The sequence below is a fragment of the Aulostomus chinensis genome, chromosome 5 (genome assembly GCF_037954235.1).
Source record: "Aulostomus chinensis isolate RoL2024-O1b breed Wild chromosome 5, RoL_Achi_v1.0, whole genome shotgun sequence".
NCBI classification, from domain to species: domain Eukaryota; kingdom Metazoa; phylum Chordata; class Actinopteri; order Syngnathiformes; family Aulostomidae; genus Aulostomus; species Aulostomus chinensis.
This window is the reverse complement of record NC_141324.1, coordinates 2,910,198-2,926,255: the sequence shown is the minus strand read 5'-3', so window position 1 is coordinate 2,926,255 and position 16,058 is coordinate 2,910,198. Positions and strand designations below refer to the sequence as shown.

The 16,058-nt window shown below is 44.4% G+C and overlaps 3 long non-coding RNA genes across 4 annotated transcripts; 1 reads left to right on the top strand and 2 right to left on the bottom strand.

The window, feature by feature from the left end:
* Positions 1 to 679: 679 nt before the first annotated feature.
* Positions 680 to 2,611, bottom strand: LOC147260898 (uncharacterized). The gene is made up of 3 exons (XR_015116029.1): positions 2,536 to 2,611; positions 1,276 to 1,626; positions 680 to 1,170 (listed from the first exon to the last, which is right to left on the bottom strand). It is a non-coding gene; the product is annotated as an uncharacterized LOC147260898 (long non-coding RNA).
* A 2,463-nt stretch (positions 2,612 to 5,074) lies between these two features.
* On the bottom strand, positions 5,075 to 7,092 carry LOC147260897 (uncharacterized). 2 transcript variants are annotated; one of them, XR_015116028.1, is made up of 4 exons: positions 7,071 to 7,092; positions 5,847 to 6,018; positions 5,517 to 5,642; positions 5,075 to 5,336 (listed from the first exon to the last, which is right to left on the bottom strand). It is a non-coding gene; the product is annotated as an uncharacterized LOC147260897 (long non-coding RNA). The 2 variants fall into 2 exon arrangements; XR_015116027.1 differs by lacking the exon at positions 7,071 to 7,092 and having other exon boundaries at positions 5,847 to 6,582.
* A 5,615-nt stretch (positions 7,093 to 12,707) lies between these two features.
* LOC147260896 (uncharacterized) lies at positions 12,708 to 14,523 on the top strand. The gene is made up of 3 exons (XR_015116026.1): positions 12,708 to 13,823; positions 14,028 to 14,153; positions 14,320 to 14,523. It is a non-coding gene; the product is annotated as an uncharacterized LOC147260896 (long non-coding RNA).
* The last annotated feature ends 1,535 nt before the right edge of the window (positions 14,524 to 16,058 follow it).

Below are 16,058 nucleotides of genomic sequence, written 5' to 3'. Positions count from 1 at the left end.
ATCCACCCATCACCAGTGTGGAGCGTTTGCTTGGTGAATTTAAAATGAAGACATTTGAATCAACTTGATGTCGTCCATAGTCCACTGATGCAGCGGTCATGTTCTCAATGTGTGTCACAAAGTGCATCTGTTGCTGTTGGCTGTTTAGTTGGAAACAAGAGTTTGAAAACAGCACACCAATTTGTTTCCTGATGTCGCAGAGGATTATGGGGAATGTAGTCTGATAGTGTGTGCTAGTCTGCAGGCATTCAATGAAGTGTCATCTAATTCAAAGGACTATGATGATGATGTATTGTTTCATAGTGTGTGGCTAATTTGGCTAATGCTTGACAACACCAACAATAATAATAACAATAACAATCATAATCATAACAATAATAATAACAATTACAATAATAATTATAATCCTAATAATAATAATAATCATAACAATAATCAGAATCATAATAACAATAATAACAATAATAATAGCAATAATAATAATAATGATAATAACAATAATCATCATCATCATCATCAGAATCATAATAACAATAATAACAATAATAGCAATAATAATAATAATAATGATAACAATCATCATCATCATCATCATCATAATCATAATCACAATAATAACAATAATAATAATAATAACAACAATCATAATCACAATAATATAGATCACAAAGTAGCTTAGACCAGGCCAAGCCTTATGTAGTGATCCTGGAAACATTGTTTCATGGATTTCTGATGATCATTCTGTCCATATTGCATGACTAGCCTCCTCCTTCATAGTCAAACTTGAATGCGATGGTGCGAATGTGTAAATTATAAATAGAAAAGTATTGTTTACAAGTAAATTGGGCTCTGCATAATTAGCATGATTTTGCTCATGTTGAAGGGAAATGTAAATTATTCTTGGAACTGAAATATACCCTTTTATTTCCTTGTCCATCCTAGGACTCTTACCTGCTCCAAATTGGTCCCTTCAAAATAAATGGTCAAACCAAGAGGAATACCACTTGTGTATTCTTGAGCCCTTTCAAGTAGGGACGATTCATCAGAAAACTGGACAGTGGGGCTCCCCTGGCGATGACTGGTCTGCTGTCTCCCCGTCCCGGCTGAAAATCCAGTCTGTGTCAGTTTCAGGGACCTCTCTTCCTGCACTGCTTTACTGGGGAGCGCAGCCTGCTGACAAATGACTTGGTCATAACTTTATTCTTTGAAACCCTCTGAAGATCTGGAATCTTATTAAACAATTGCTTGGAATGTCAGATGTGTCAATCCACACACCTGTATCATAGAACCATTTGTTCAAGCCAGCGATGATGGACAGTGTGCTTCTGGAATGGAGGAAGAGAGGACTCTGTTCCACTGGAGAAGATGGTTGATAACAAATCTGCTTCATTCCTTCAGCTCCAATCTGAACACCTCCTTCCTCAGACACACTTTGGCATCATTGTGTGCGAGGATATTCCAGAGTTCACCATTAAACCAAAGAGCAACATCTTTGAAGATTTACTTCTCTCACGTGGAACTCCCAACATTTGATTTCTCGCTTGGTCACTGCCTTTGATTCCAGTAGACGCCAGTCCTCTCAGGGAGGCCTGGGCCAAAGAACTGGACGTCCCAGTGTCAGAGGCACTGTGGGAGGAAAGCCTGGTCAGTGTACAGGAATGTTCCATCGATTCGAGATACAGACTGATTCAATTCAAAGTCTTGCGTATACTTCATTTTTCCAAAATTGGGCTTAGTCAGATATTTGGATCTGTTTCTCCCACGTATGATGGATGTCGTAGTGCTGAAGGATCGATGGCACACTTCTTCTGGCACTGTCCTGTTCTCAGTAACTTCTGGTGGGATATATTGGATTGGTTTTCCAAACAAGACTGGAACTTTGCTGTATTTGGTTGCTCTGACAGGACGAGGACTCTTCCTCCTTTTCAAAAACAGGCTCTACAAGCAGGCATGGTTGCAGCTAAAGAATTCAAATTATTAAACTGGAGGGCTCCATGTTTCAAGAGGTGGCTTCAGGAAATGCTTTCTGTTGCTGAGATTGATAGGAAGTGTTTTTCTGTTGTCTTATGCATTATCTGTTCATGATACTTTGAACTCATGTGTACTTATAAGTCAAGCATATACATGATACAAGTTCACGTGGATCTAATAGTGAAAAGGTGGCACAAATCTTTGATAGATTCTTTGAGGGCACACGTTTTGAATTCATATCTTTGCTTCTGGGGGGACCTGAAACAACATTTTCAGATGGGGGTCGTGGCCAATTACACATCATTTTTGGTGTCCTTGTCATGGAATGGTTTGAGAACCCCTGACAGAAAGTTTTTTCAGAAAACAGGATTTAGAAGCCTTTTTTTTTAGAATCGGCTTCAGCTGTAAAAGGGTTAGTTATGTTTCATTTCAAGAGCCACACACCATTCCTGCGATGTCAGGAAGTCTTGGAAAGGTGGTGAATATTTCAGAGGACTTCACTGGATTGTGAACCATTGCTTGGCGATGGGTGAAGGTCTGTTTCATCTTCTCCTTCATGATTACCTCATCAGTTGTATGCTTCATCAGTGTAGCAACCCTTGGATCCCCAAAGAGAGTCTCGACTGATGCCTAAGGCGTCTTTTATTTTAGTGAGAGCAGCGTCGTCACGTTCACCAGAGCACCGTGAAAACTGTGTCAGAGTATACAAAACATAAAACAAACAAGTCACCATACAGTCTTCACAGTATGTTACGTTCCTTGCGGCAACACAAGGAATAACACAAACAGCCAAGTGGAAAATTATAAGTGCAAGAATTATTTATTTCACAAAGGGGTGATCAAAACAACAAGAGTTGTGTACAAAGTGGGAGGGAAGGTAGGCCGTGAGGGGATTGTGCCAAACAAATTAACTTAACATATCAAAACAAGGCCTAACTGAAATCTTCCTGACACAAGAAACACAAGTAGCAAAAGGCCTGCCCGTCTAACTCATCAAGGTTGTCAAAAACGTACAAGGATGGCACCAACCCATAAACTAGTGTGGTATACAAAAGAAGACTACGTGATGTAAGGTGTGGGGTACCCCAATCTAACCTCAACCGACCACCTCCCACTTCCAAATAAGTTGATCTTACAAAGTGGTTTCTCAGAGTATGTTGCTCAGCAGGCCGCCAGAAAGAGAGAGAGACCCAGAACAAAGCAGGGGAGTGGCTGATAAAGAGGCCTCCCTGGAACCAGCCAGGTGGAGGGGCAACCAGGCTCCAATCAACTCTTCTCCCAGATGTCAGGTGGGAGGGCAGAACAGGAAGCAGCCAGAGTCCTCCTGGATCTTTCCTAAGAGCAGGAGAGGGAGGAGGGAAACAAAGAGAGGGAGAAACCATGCAGGGGCTCACCTGAGCCAGCTCTACATGTCACACATGGAACACAGTACAATCTTCATAATTTTGTCCATAATATTACAACATCAACCAAACATTCCTTCAAACAAAGTGTTCCATGCACACTGATCCAAACTCACAATGTTGCAATAATACAATGTTTCAAGATAAACAAACATACCTCACTGCGCTCACCAAGGATGCTTCAATACTTTTAATCTTTTCTTCTGTTTAAACAGGCGTCAATGTTCTTTTCTGTGCAAATGAAGCAGAAGTTACGCTGGAGCCTGGAGATCAAACCTTTGTGGCCCAGGCTCAAACAAAGCAGCCTCCTCATTACCAACTCCTGTTGGGTTACCTTTACCTGTCTCTCCCTCTTGTGGAGCTACGGTGTCACTCAGAGGACAAAATTCAATCTCCCAAATCCATACAACAGTCCTACACATACAGGAGTCACTCACAACTTCACCTACCAACTATTTTAAAACACACACACAAAAATAGAAGCATTAATTAATAACTTTGAGAGTTTATATTTGTTAATAAAACGGAATGTAAACAATACACATTTAGAATATTTCACTGAGATGAAACAAACACATGCAAGGACTAGTGTGGTCCTTTACAATCAGTGCGATGGCCTCATGACACTGGGTTTCTGTGGTTAGCTGCTTTTCCTCGCTGAAAGGGGTTCTGTCGCCAGCATCTGGACCACCTGGAAGTGTTGGAACCACACATACTGCTGCGACACTTTCCAGTTGCAGGATGCATCTAGATGTTTGCCCAAGACCCAAACTAGTGAAAACATAAGATCTACAATCTCACAGCATTGTGAGCTTGTAGATCAGCCAATGTCACTACTTTTTTAACACTTATTTTCTAATTTATGGAATTTTTTTTGGTTTATATTGTTTATAAATGAAATTACTTAAATCACAGCAGAGCCCCAGTCTTATTTGTCACCACTGGAGCAAAAAAGCATTCTTTGCACTGTTCACATAATAACTTTTTCTTCTTTTATTTTCTCCTTAAAATGAAAAAACACGCACCCTTCTTGAAGAACTGCTAAAATCAAGGTCAAAGGGTCTGACATCTGCAGTGCTGAACTAGGAGTCAAAGGCTCTGACATCTGCAGTGCTGAACTAGGAGTCAAAGGCTCTGACATCTGCAGTGCTGAACTAGGAGTCAAAGGCTCTGACATCTGCAGTGCTGAACTAGGAGTCAAAGGCTCTGACATCTGCAGTGCTGAACTAGGAGTCAAAGGCTCTGACATCTGCAGTGCTGAACTAGGAGTCAAAGGCTCTGACATCTGCAGTGCTGAACTAGGAGTCAAAGGCTCTGACATCTGCAGTGCTGAACTAGGAGTCAAAGGCTCTGACATCTGCAGTGCTGAACTTGGAGTCAAAGGCTCTGACATCTGCAGTGCTGAACTAGGAGTCAAAGGCTCTGACATCTGCAGTGCTGAACTAGGAGTCAAAGGCTCTGACATCTGCAGTGCTGAACTAGGAGTCAAAGGCTCTGACATCTGCAGTGCTGAACTAGGAGTCAAAGGCTATGACATCTGCAGTGCTGAACTAGGAGTCAAAGGCTCTGACATCTGCAGTGCTGAACTAGGAGTCAAAGGCTCTGACATCTGCAGTGCTGAACTAGGAGTCAAAGGCTCTGACATCTGCAGTGCTGAACTAGGAGTCAAAGGCTATGACATCTGCAGTGCTGAACTAGGAGTCAAAGGCTCTGACATCTGCAGTGCTGAACTAGGAGTCAAAGGCTCTGACATCTGCAGTGCTGAACTAGGAGAAAGCTCAGCATCCAGAAATGTTCAATAATATGTTGTTTACAATGCACTCAACAGTCCTATTTTGAGCAATTACAGACTTGTTTTATCTACTTACATGGCCCAAATTGCCCTGGGGGTCTGCCAGATAAGGGAACAAGGCAGTGATGCCCATTGCACATTCCTCTTTGACACGCCTTGAAGGACTTGCCCTACAGGGTACACACACACACACACACACACACACACACACACACACACACACACACACACACACAAGATACAAACAAAAGTATTGTTTCCTGATGCCTTCTGCAAAAAAAGGCTCTTGGTCTGCACCAATTAAAACAAAAAGTGTACATTGGGTGCTCATGTTCATCATGCCGTCATACCCATGTTCACTGGCCATGTGTGCCACCAGTATCTTCACCATGTCACGTCTCCGAGAATCTGTCAGACTTTTTGTCTGAGCATGCTCATTCATGATCCTCTCCCCTCCAGGTTTCTCCTTCAGAATCCTTTCAATCATCGAAGTGGGAGAAGGTAAACGACTATTCTGTCAATCTCAGGTTGCAACACGAAGGGGGCTGAGTCACAATGACAATATGAAGGCACGAGAATAAGTGAGTGGCCACCATCCCCCCTTTACTTCAAAACTGTACATGGGCTTTTCCCCCTTATCAGAATCAGCATCTCGATTTCAAACAGTCATCAAGGCTCACCTGAGCGAGACGAGTCTGGTCAGCTCTGTTACTTCGGGCAGGACTTGGCTGCAAAATGATGACGTCATCAGAGTCCCCCTCGTTTTCCACACTGGAGCTGAGAAAGGAGCTTCTGGAGCTGGCAATGGAGTGGCTTGAGGGGCTTGCTGAATCTAGCAGTCCAGGTGTGATACTATCAGCAAGAGGGGATCATTTGCAACACGTAGAATGGAAAAAGATTATGTTCGATGAGGATGGATCCATGTTGCATTACATTGGGTGTTTTGAAACAAAGAGCATTTTGAAGTGCAAAAATACTTCACATTCTAGGTTAGCAAGGACTGTGTGCATTATATGACTCCGAGTAATAAGTGCCACACCTTCAGGATGTGAGCCTTGAGGTAAACGCACCTCAAGCACACCCAGGTGTGGTTTATTCACAAGAAACGTAAACGCCTACTCATCAACCTCAGTGTTCAGATCGTCATAGACTTTTAAATCCAAGATTGGAATTGCAAATTTCTTGGAAACTGCAGACAAAACAAGATTGCACAACATTGATGAATCTGACTGCAATGTATTTATTTTATTATTATTAAAGGCCATGCATCTGTGTCACTATAATTCAAACCACTTTAACCATTAACCCATTTTGGGCGGGAACACCTCTTGGTGTTTTAAGCATTATAGCGTCATGCTTTAACTGTTGAAAAATAGAAGATCTACAAGCGCAAAGTCTGCCCCCGAGTAGTGCACTATGAGCTTGCAGATCTGATATTTTTTCAAGAATCTTGAAAAGGTGCCTAAAATCTTTCACAGTCAACATTTGTAACACAAATCTTTTCTTCTGTCCCTGAAACAACAGATATTCAGATGGGGGTCTGCGGCCAAAGACATATAATTTTGGGGGATCCTTGACATGAAATATTGAGCGCCACTGATACAAAAACATAAGACTTTTTTGTTGTTCTTTTCAGAAAACTGTTTGAATATCAATATTAGCAGATATACAAGCTTGTAGTGCACCACTGAGTGCTGTTTTGTGAGCTCGTACAACTGCCATTTTTGAAAAAGCATTAAAATTTGTGCAAATATTTGTCTAAATATAATTTTTTAAAGCAAACATTTTCAACTCAAATCTTTCTCAGGGCCCCTGGAACAACATATTTATAGATGGGGGCTGCAGTCAAAATACACTATTTGGTAGATGACAATTCTATTCCATGTGCAATTTGTTTCACTCACCACACTCCAAAAATGAATTGAAGGTCAGTTGCCCTTCATAGCAAATGTACTTCTGCCTGTGGAGACACTTCACCCTGACAGCTTGCATCCTTTGAGGCAAATAAAGAGATACAATATAACACAAGTGGACTCTTGGTTGTGCAATAAAACCTCAAGAGTTAAAGATCTAGAAGGGTCAAGAGCTAAAGAATCTAGAAGGGTCAGTTTGGGTTAGCAACTCTCCATTTAGCTGGGGACCACCTGGAATTCGCTCAAGGACAACTGGGGGTCCCCGGACTACTTGTTGAAAACCACCGACATCGGGCACAACAGTTCAGGCATTGACTATATGATTTGACATTATATGATTCGAAAATTCAGCGTTTTGTAGATGTACGGCGGACGAGATATGAAGGACAAGCAAACCAAATCACTCTGTTCAGAGTCAAACACACGTGTCTCGGCGAGTGCGGCCACCATTAAAACGTCGAACAATTGTTCCGTCTCCTGTACGATGTCTACTTGTCTTGTTGCATAGTTTATCGATGTCAGTTTTTGTATGGATAGTTTTATGACCACAAAAAGCCTGCTCAGGGGCTGCAGATGGAAACGAGCTTCAGGGTTAATTCTGGACGATTCACATGAATGTGAAAACCGACATATTGATTTTTAATGTGAACCATCCCTCCCTTGTAAATACACGAATGAATATGCATGACATAGCCTTGCCAATACTGTTCCTAATAATTAGTAGTACTCCTGGTGCTAGCAAACATGCTAACGTCTGTGGGTAAGTAGCTGTGGCCAGCTGAAAAGTTGCAAATCAGTAACAAACATTGCTGTTTACTAAGTTAAACAATAATAGTCTGACCTGGTTTCTGATCCATCAAAGTGAGGAAAAATATGAAGTCCAATGTACGGTATTATTGTGGTCCCGTCTGCAGACTCTGCGAGTGCCGAGTAATGCCGATGCGGAGAAGTGCGGGCTGAGACAATGGCGCCTTTAGAATTCAAAAACCTGGACATAGTAGGCGGGGCCTTACTGTATTACTCCAATAGAAATTCTTCTGGAAAATTGCTCTCACTCTATTGGTCACAGGAGATATTTATGACTCCAAATGAGTAGATACGACTACTGAAGAGGAAAATAATAACTCTAAAATAATTACTCTGGGAAAATTACTCCCCAGTTTTTCCTCTGGTCCAGGAGAGACCTGGTCTCTGCTACCAGTTCTAGTCAACACGTGGCAGCAGCGTTCTGGACCAGCTGGAGAGTCTTTAGGGACTTATTAGTCCAGCCTGGTAGGAGGGAGGTGCAGTAATCCAGCCTGGAAGTGACAAAAGCAGGGACTAGTTTTTCTGCATCTTCTTGAGCCAGGATGTGTCTGATCTTAGTGATGTTACGTAGATGGAAGAAGGCGTCCTGGAGATTTGTTGAATGTGGGAGTTAAAGGGTCCTGGTCAAAGAGAACTCCTAGGTTCCTTACAGTGGTGCTGGGGGCCAGGGTGGTGCCATCCAGGGTACCTGTCTCATCAGATCAGGTGGTCCTCAGGTGTTTGGGCCCAGCACCAGAACTTCAGTTTATCAGAGTTTAATAAAGGAAATGATGGTCCTCCATGTTTCCTGTCCTTCAGACAGGCCTCCAGTTCAGTCAGCTGGTTTGTTCCATGTGGATCATTGATGAGTTCAGCTGAGTGTCGTCTGCATAGCAGTGAACATTAATGGAGAGTTTCCTGATCATGTGACCTGAGGAAGCAGGTACAGGGTGAAGAGGACTGGTCCAAGCACAGACCCTTGAGGAACACCAGAACTGACTGTAGTGGTCTCAGAGGAACCATCATTAACTGGTACCAACTGAGATTACCCAGTAAATATGACTTGAACCAGTTTAGTGTGGTTCCTTTCATACCAGTGACAGGTTCCAGTCCCTGTAGAAGGATATGGTGGTCAATGGTATCAAAGCTGCACTGAGATCTAAATCAGACCAGCACAGAGACCAGTCCCTCATCTGGTACCAGCAGGAGGTCACTGGTACCTTTGACTAGTTCTGTTTCTGTGCTAGGATGAACCTGGAACCTGACTGAATCCTCCAATCAGCTGTTGCTGTGGAGAAGTCCCAGAGCTGTTTAGCAACTGCTTTCTCCAGAACCTTGGAGAGAAAAGGAAGATGTGATGTTGGTCTGTAGTTGGTAGAACTTCTGGATCCAGGCTTGTTTTTGAGGAGGGTTTCATTCCTGCTACTTTAAAGGACTGAGGGACGGAACCAGATACCAGCGCCACATTGATCATATCTAAGAGGGAGGTGCTAACGAGGGGAGAGAGTCTTGGAGCAGCTTAGTTGGGATGGGGTCCAGGAGACAGGTGGAGGTTTAGAGGAGGACATTATTGAACTGAGCTCATGAAGGCTGATGGGAGAAAAACTATCCAAGTGTGTGTCTGGTCCTCCAGCTGCCTCTAAGGTTCTGGGTTCTAGGGGCCATGTTGTCAGCTGATGGCAGCAGGAGAAGAAGTTTCTCTCTAATCAGGAGAATTTTGTCGTTAAAGAAGTCCATGAACTCTTTGCTGCCCAGGGAAACAGGACTACTTGGTTCAGTAGTCTGGCTCCAGTACTGAAGAGGAACCTGGGTTGTTCTTGAGTTACTCTATTAGTGCTGAGTAGTCGGCTGCTCTGGTTCTACCAGGGGCTTTCTTCTAGGTTCTAAGGCCATCTTGCCAGACTCCATGTGACTCCTCCAGTTTGGAGCAGCGCCATCTTCTCTCCAGTTTCTGGGTTTCTTGTTGAAGCTGTCAGGTTCCACAACCGTACCAAGGTGCTTGTTTCCTTGGGTTCATAGTTTTCTACTTTAGGGGGCCAGCAGAGTCCAGAGTTGTTGCTAAGGTGCCTTCTGCTCTATGGATGAAATGATCAGTTTGGGAGGGACTAAGGTGGACAACAGCGCCCTCTGTTACAGTGGGACATGACACTGAATTTAGCACCAATGTGTCACCAGTGGATCAATAAGAGGTCCCAAAGTAGGAGGAAAAAGGAACTGAGATTTGGCGAGGCTCAGAAGACTGGATTCACTCAAGGAGTGCAGAAGGACAAGGCTGAACACAAAGAAGTTCAAGTGGCACCGTACTTTATAATTGTGAATCCATAAATATGAGACAGTGACAAGATTACCAGGATGGAAAAACATGGCCATGAGGAAATATTTACAATACGGACGCTCTTCAGACCAATACAGCGTAAGAAGCATTCCACAGTGCACTGATTGTCCTGGTGTCTGACCTGGAGGTCAGAGGTCAACACACACACAGTCCAGCAGTTCTCCTGGTTGATTGTCAAAGGAGGAGAATGTCTGAGTGTGGGAAGGAGGTGACTGTGATGGTGATTGTGTGGATGGGAGCTGGGCAAGCGTGTGTGTGTGTGTGTGTGTGTGTGTGTGTGTGCGCGTGTGTGAGGAAAAAGAGGAGAGGACAGCAAAAGCGTTGCCTGCTCACGGGGGCGGAGCCTCCTAGCAGCCCAGCCAGAGCGGTGGAGGTCCAGCACCTTCCTCCAAAATCTTGTTTGTTCTGGTTTTGTTTCCTGTTGGGAATATATAGAGCTCGCTGAAGGGGAAGGATGTGGGAACTTGGAAGAACTAGAACTAGTTTGACCCTGTAGAGGGCGCAAGAGAGCAGCCTATGAGGAAGTGAATGGACTGCGTTGTTCCTGTGCTGTTTCTGCCTCCCCAGTGAGCCTCTCGTGGCAATAAAGGTTTGAATGGATCTTCCCTCCTGCAGTTTCGACAGCTTTACAATCAACATCTCTGATTGGTGTCCCACATCCACACACTCCACATGTTGAGTGGGTGTTCTGGGCCTGTTCTGAAGACAGCACAGACCACTGAGTCAAACTAGGATGTGGAGTGACTTCAGGATCATTTCAAAATAAAAGCTTTCCATTCTTGAGTGTCCAAATAAAGGCATGAAAGCACAGACCACGGCTATTAGAACTCCTCCATGAAATTCAAGCGTCAGCTTCAGCTCAGGGCCAAACACACCTCCTGTCTTCATGAGCCCAGCATGGTTCTCCCTTCTGAAGCTGGGTGACTCTGCCGTGGTGTCACACATTATCTCCCCTTGGAGAAATCTGCCATTTGCCATCACCCATGTACACAAGAGGAGATGAAACTTGGAGTCAAACGTTAGGAGCCATGAAACATTGCAGGCTGCTCTGGGTGCTGGTAAAATGTAGCCACAATTGTTCAGATGCTCTCGATGTGGAGACATTTTCTCTCCTTCCAAAGAAAATCCCATGGCCTACCTTTTCCTTTGTCTCCGTCAAAGTCTTTGATGGAGAGGCCCCTCCACCTGGGCTTCATCACACTCTTGATGAGCTCCTTCTTGGTCGACATGTCCTCTTTATGGGGTGGCGTCCACAGCTTCAGCAGCGTTTCCTATTTGGGTTTGTTTGTTCCCATCTCAGGCTCTCCACACATCTGTCCAGCTGCTGCTGAGTTGGTTGGCCACGTCTGAATTTGGCTGGAAGAGAAAAAGAACTTCCGTCAAAAACCTTGTTGAGTTGAGGCAGTTTGATTGGTGGAGCCTGTTTTCACCAGAGAGTTTGATTGGCGGAGCCTGTTTTCACCAGAGAGTTTGATTGGCGGAGCCTGTTTTCACCAGCGGTTTGATTGGTGGAGCCTGTTTTCACCAGCGGTTTGATTGGTGGAGCCTGTTTTCACCAGCAGTTTGATTGGTGGAGCCTGTTTTCACCAGCAGTTTGATTGGCGGAGCCTTTTTTCACCAGAGAGTTTGATTGGCGGAGCCTGTTTTCACCAGCAGTTTGATTGGCGGAGCCTGTTTTCACCAGCAGTTTGATTGGCGGAGCCTGTTTTCACCAGAGAGTTTGATTGGTGGAGCCTGTTTTCACCAGCAGTTTGATTGGTGGAGCCTGTTTTCACCAGCAGTTTGATTGGTGGAGCCTGTTTTCACCAGAGAGTTTGATTGGCGGAGCCTGTTTTCACCTGAGAGTTTGATTGGCGGAGCCTGTTTTCACCAGAGAGTTTGATTGGCGGAGCCTGTTTTCACCAGCAGTTTGATTGGCGGAGCCTGTTTTCACCTGAGAGTTTGATTGGCGGAGCCTGTTTTCACCAGCGGTTTGATTGGCGGAGCCTGTTTTCACCAGAGAGTTTGATTGGCGGAGCCTGTTTTCACCAGCAGTTTGATTGGCGGAGCCTGTTTTCACCAGAGAGTTTGATTGGCGAAGCCTGTTTTCACCAGCGGTTTGATTGGTGGAGCCTGTTTTCACCAGATCAAATCAAAATAATAAAGTAGTCCGGGGACCCCCAGTTGTCCTTGAGCGAATTCCAGGTGGTCCCCAGCTAAATGGAGAGTTGCTAACCCAAACTGACCCTTCTAGATCTTTAACTCTTGAGGTTTTATTGCACAACCAAGAGTCCACTTGTGTTATATTGTATCTCTTTATTTGCCTCAAAGGATGCAAGCTGTCAGGGTGAAGTGTCTCCACAGGCAGAAGTACATTTGCTATGAAGGGCAACTGACCTTCAATTCATTTTTGGAGTGTGGTGAGTGAAACAAATTGCACATGGAATAGAATTGTCATCTACCAAATAGTGTATTTTGACTGCAGCCCCCATCTATAAATATGTTGTTCCAGGGGCCCTGAGAAAGATTTGAGTTGAAAATGTTTGCTTTAAAAAATTATATTTAGACAAATATTTGCACAAATTTTAATGCTTTTTCAAAAATGGCAGTTGTACGAGCTCACAAAACAGCACTCAGTGGTGCACTACAAGCTTGTATATCTGCTAATATTGATATTCAAACAGTTTTCTGAAAAGAACAACAAAAAAGTCTTATGTTTTTGTATCAGTGGCGCTCAATATTTCATGTCAAGGATCCCCCAAAATTATATGTCTTTGGCCGCAGACCCCCATCTGAATATCTGTTGTTTCAGGGACAGAAGCAAAGATTTGTGTTACAAATGTTGACTGTGAAAGATTTTAGGCACCTTTTCAAGATTCTTGAAAAAATATCAGATCTGCAAGCTCATAGTGCACTACTCGGGGGCAGACTTTGCGCTTGTAGATCTTCTATTTTTCAACAGTTAAAGCATGACGCTATAATGCTTAAAACACCAAGAGGTGTTCCCGCCCAAAATGGGTTAATGGTTAAAGTGGTTTGAATTATAGTGACACAGATGCATGGCCTTTAATAATAATAAAATAAATACATTGCAGTCAGATTCATCAATGTTGTGCAATCTTGTTTTGTCTGCAGTTTCCAAGAAATTTGCAATTCCAATCTTGGATTTAAAAGTCTATGACGATCTGAACACTGAGGTTGATGAGTAGGCGTTTACGTTTCTTGTGAATAAACCACACCTGGGTGTGCTTGAGGTGCGTTTACCTCAAGGCTCACATCCTGAAGGTGTGGCACTTATTACTCGGAGTCATATAATGCACACAGTCCTTGCTAACCTAGAATGTGAAGTATTTTTGCACTTCAAAATGCTCTTTGTTTCAAAACACCCAATGTAATGCAACATGGATCCATCCTCATCGAACATAATCTTTTTCCATTCTACGTGTTGCAAATGATCCCCTCTTGCTGATAGTATCACACCTGGACTGCTAGATTCAGCAAGCCCCTCAAGCCACTCCATTGCCAGCTCCAGAAGCTCCTTTCTCAGCTCCAGTGTGGAAAACGAGGGGGACTCTGATGACGTCATCATTTTGCAGCCAAGTCCTGCCCGAAGTAACAGAGCTGACCAGACTCGTCTCGCTCAGGTGAGCCTTGATGACTGTTTGAAATCGAGATGCTGATTCTGATAAGGGGGAAAAGCCCATGTCCAGTTTTGAAGTAAAGGGGGGATGGTGGCCACTCACTTATTCTCGTGCCTTCATATTGTCATTTTGACTCAGCCCCCTTCGTGTTGCAACCTGAGATTGACAGAATAGTCGTTTACCTTCTCCCACTTCGATGATTGAAAGGATTCTGAAGGAGAAACCTGGAGGGGAGAGGATCATGAATGAGCATGCTCAGACAAAAAGTCTGACAGATTCTCGGAGACGTGACATGGTGAAGATACTGGTGGCACACATGGCCAGTGAACATGGGTATGACGGCATGATGAACATGAGCACCCAATGTACACTTTTTGTTTTAATTGGTGCAGACCAAGAGCCTTTTTTTGCAGAAGGCATCAGGAAACAATACTTTTGTTTGTATCTTGTGTGTGTGTGTGTGTGTGTGTGTGTGTGTGTGTGTGTGTGTACCCTGTAGGGCAAGTCCTTCAAGGCGTGTGCAAGAGGAATGTGCAATGGGCATCACTGCCTTGTTCCCTTATCTGGCAGACCCCCAGGGCAATTTGGGCCATGTAAGTAGATAAAAAAAGTCTGTAATTGCTCAAAATAGGACTGTTGAGTGCATTGTAAACAACATATTATTGAACATTTCTGGATTCTGAGCTTTCTCCTAGTTCAGCACTGCAGATGTCAGAGCCTTTGACTCCTAGTTCAGCACTGCAGATGTCAGAGCCTTTGACTCCTAGTTCAGCACTGCAGATGTCAGAGCCTTTGACTCCTAGTTCAGCACTGCAGATGTCAGAGCCTTTGACTCCTAGTTCAGCACTGCAGATGTCAGAGCCTTTGACTCCTAGTTCAGCACTGCAGATGTCAGAGCCTTTGACTCCTAGTTCAGCACTGCAGATGTCAGAGCCTTAACAATTCTCCATCAGCAGCACATCCTGCAACAGCAGCCACCAGAACCTTCCTTTACCAGCAGGAAGGTGGAGCAGATCCAGGATCGGTGGGGACGGAGAGAGAGCAGGAGAGAAGGACAGAGACAAAGACAGAGAATGAGGAAGACAGAGAGACAGAAGGACAGAGAGGGACAGAGATAAAGAGAGAGAAAGGAGGAGAGACTGATGGACAGAGACAAAGACAGAGAATGGAGGTAGACAGAGACAGAAGGAAAGAGAGGGACAGAGATAAAGAGGGAGAGAAAGGAGGAGAGACTGATGGACAGAGACAAAGACAGAGAATGGAGGAAGACAGAGAGACAGAAGGAGAGAGAGGGACAGAGATAAAGAGAGAGAGAAAGGAGGAGAGACTGATGGACAGACGAGGACGTGAGCAGGTGGAGCTACGGGTGGCAGCTGGAGCCTCTTCAGGTCTGGAGCCTCCTCCACCAGCACCAGGATCTGGGATGAGGGGAGAAGAAGAGGAGTCAGGAACACGTATGAGGACAGGAGGAGGAGAGAGAAGCCCAGTGCATCATGGGAGATCCCAGCAGTCTGAGCCTATAGCAGCAGATCTTAGGGCCAGCCTCAGCAGCTGCTCTCTGTCACAGTTGAGACACTGAAGACAAAAACTTTCATGGCCACAATATTACTTTGGACCTCTCAATGTTCTGTTTCTGATGCCCTCCCTTCCTGATCCTGAGCTCGTTTAGTCTGGATTTGCGCTCTCGTGATTGTGACAGCTACATGACGCCATCCAACTGGAATCAGTCAGGAGTGGCTGGTGTCCCTCATTCTGGTGGAGTTCTTTGGTGGAAAGGGCGTTCTTGACCGTGATATGGAGGTCTCTGGTGGTGCGGTTCCATTGTGATCAGTCTTCATGGGGCCAGAAATCCCTGCTGCACCCTGCATGCAGAAGTCAAAGCTAGCTAGTGTTGCTCTCAGCTAGCTTGTGCTATTTTGCAAGTTAGCCAGCAAGCTAATGTTGGCTCAGGCTGACATTCTGCTAACGTGGACATTTGCTAACTCATGGACTTCAGCATGTTTCTTATCTTGATAGAAGGAGGCTTCATGCTAACATTAGCAGCTCAGACTGGGAGTGAACCAGGCACCACTGGAACAACACCTCTGACTACAGCTGTTCTCTTTAGCTGAACTTTTCTCAGCAGACATTTTTGTCCACTTTGTACAGCTCACTTCCTTCAGGGAGAACATTTCCAGTGTCTGCCTCATTGTTACGTTCCTTGTGGCCACACAAGGAATAACACAAACAGCCAAGTGG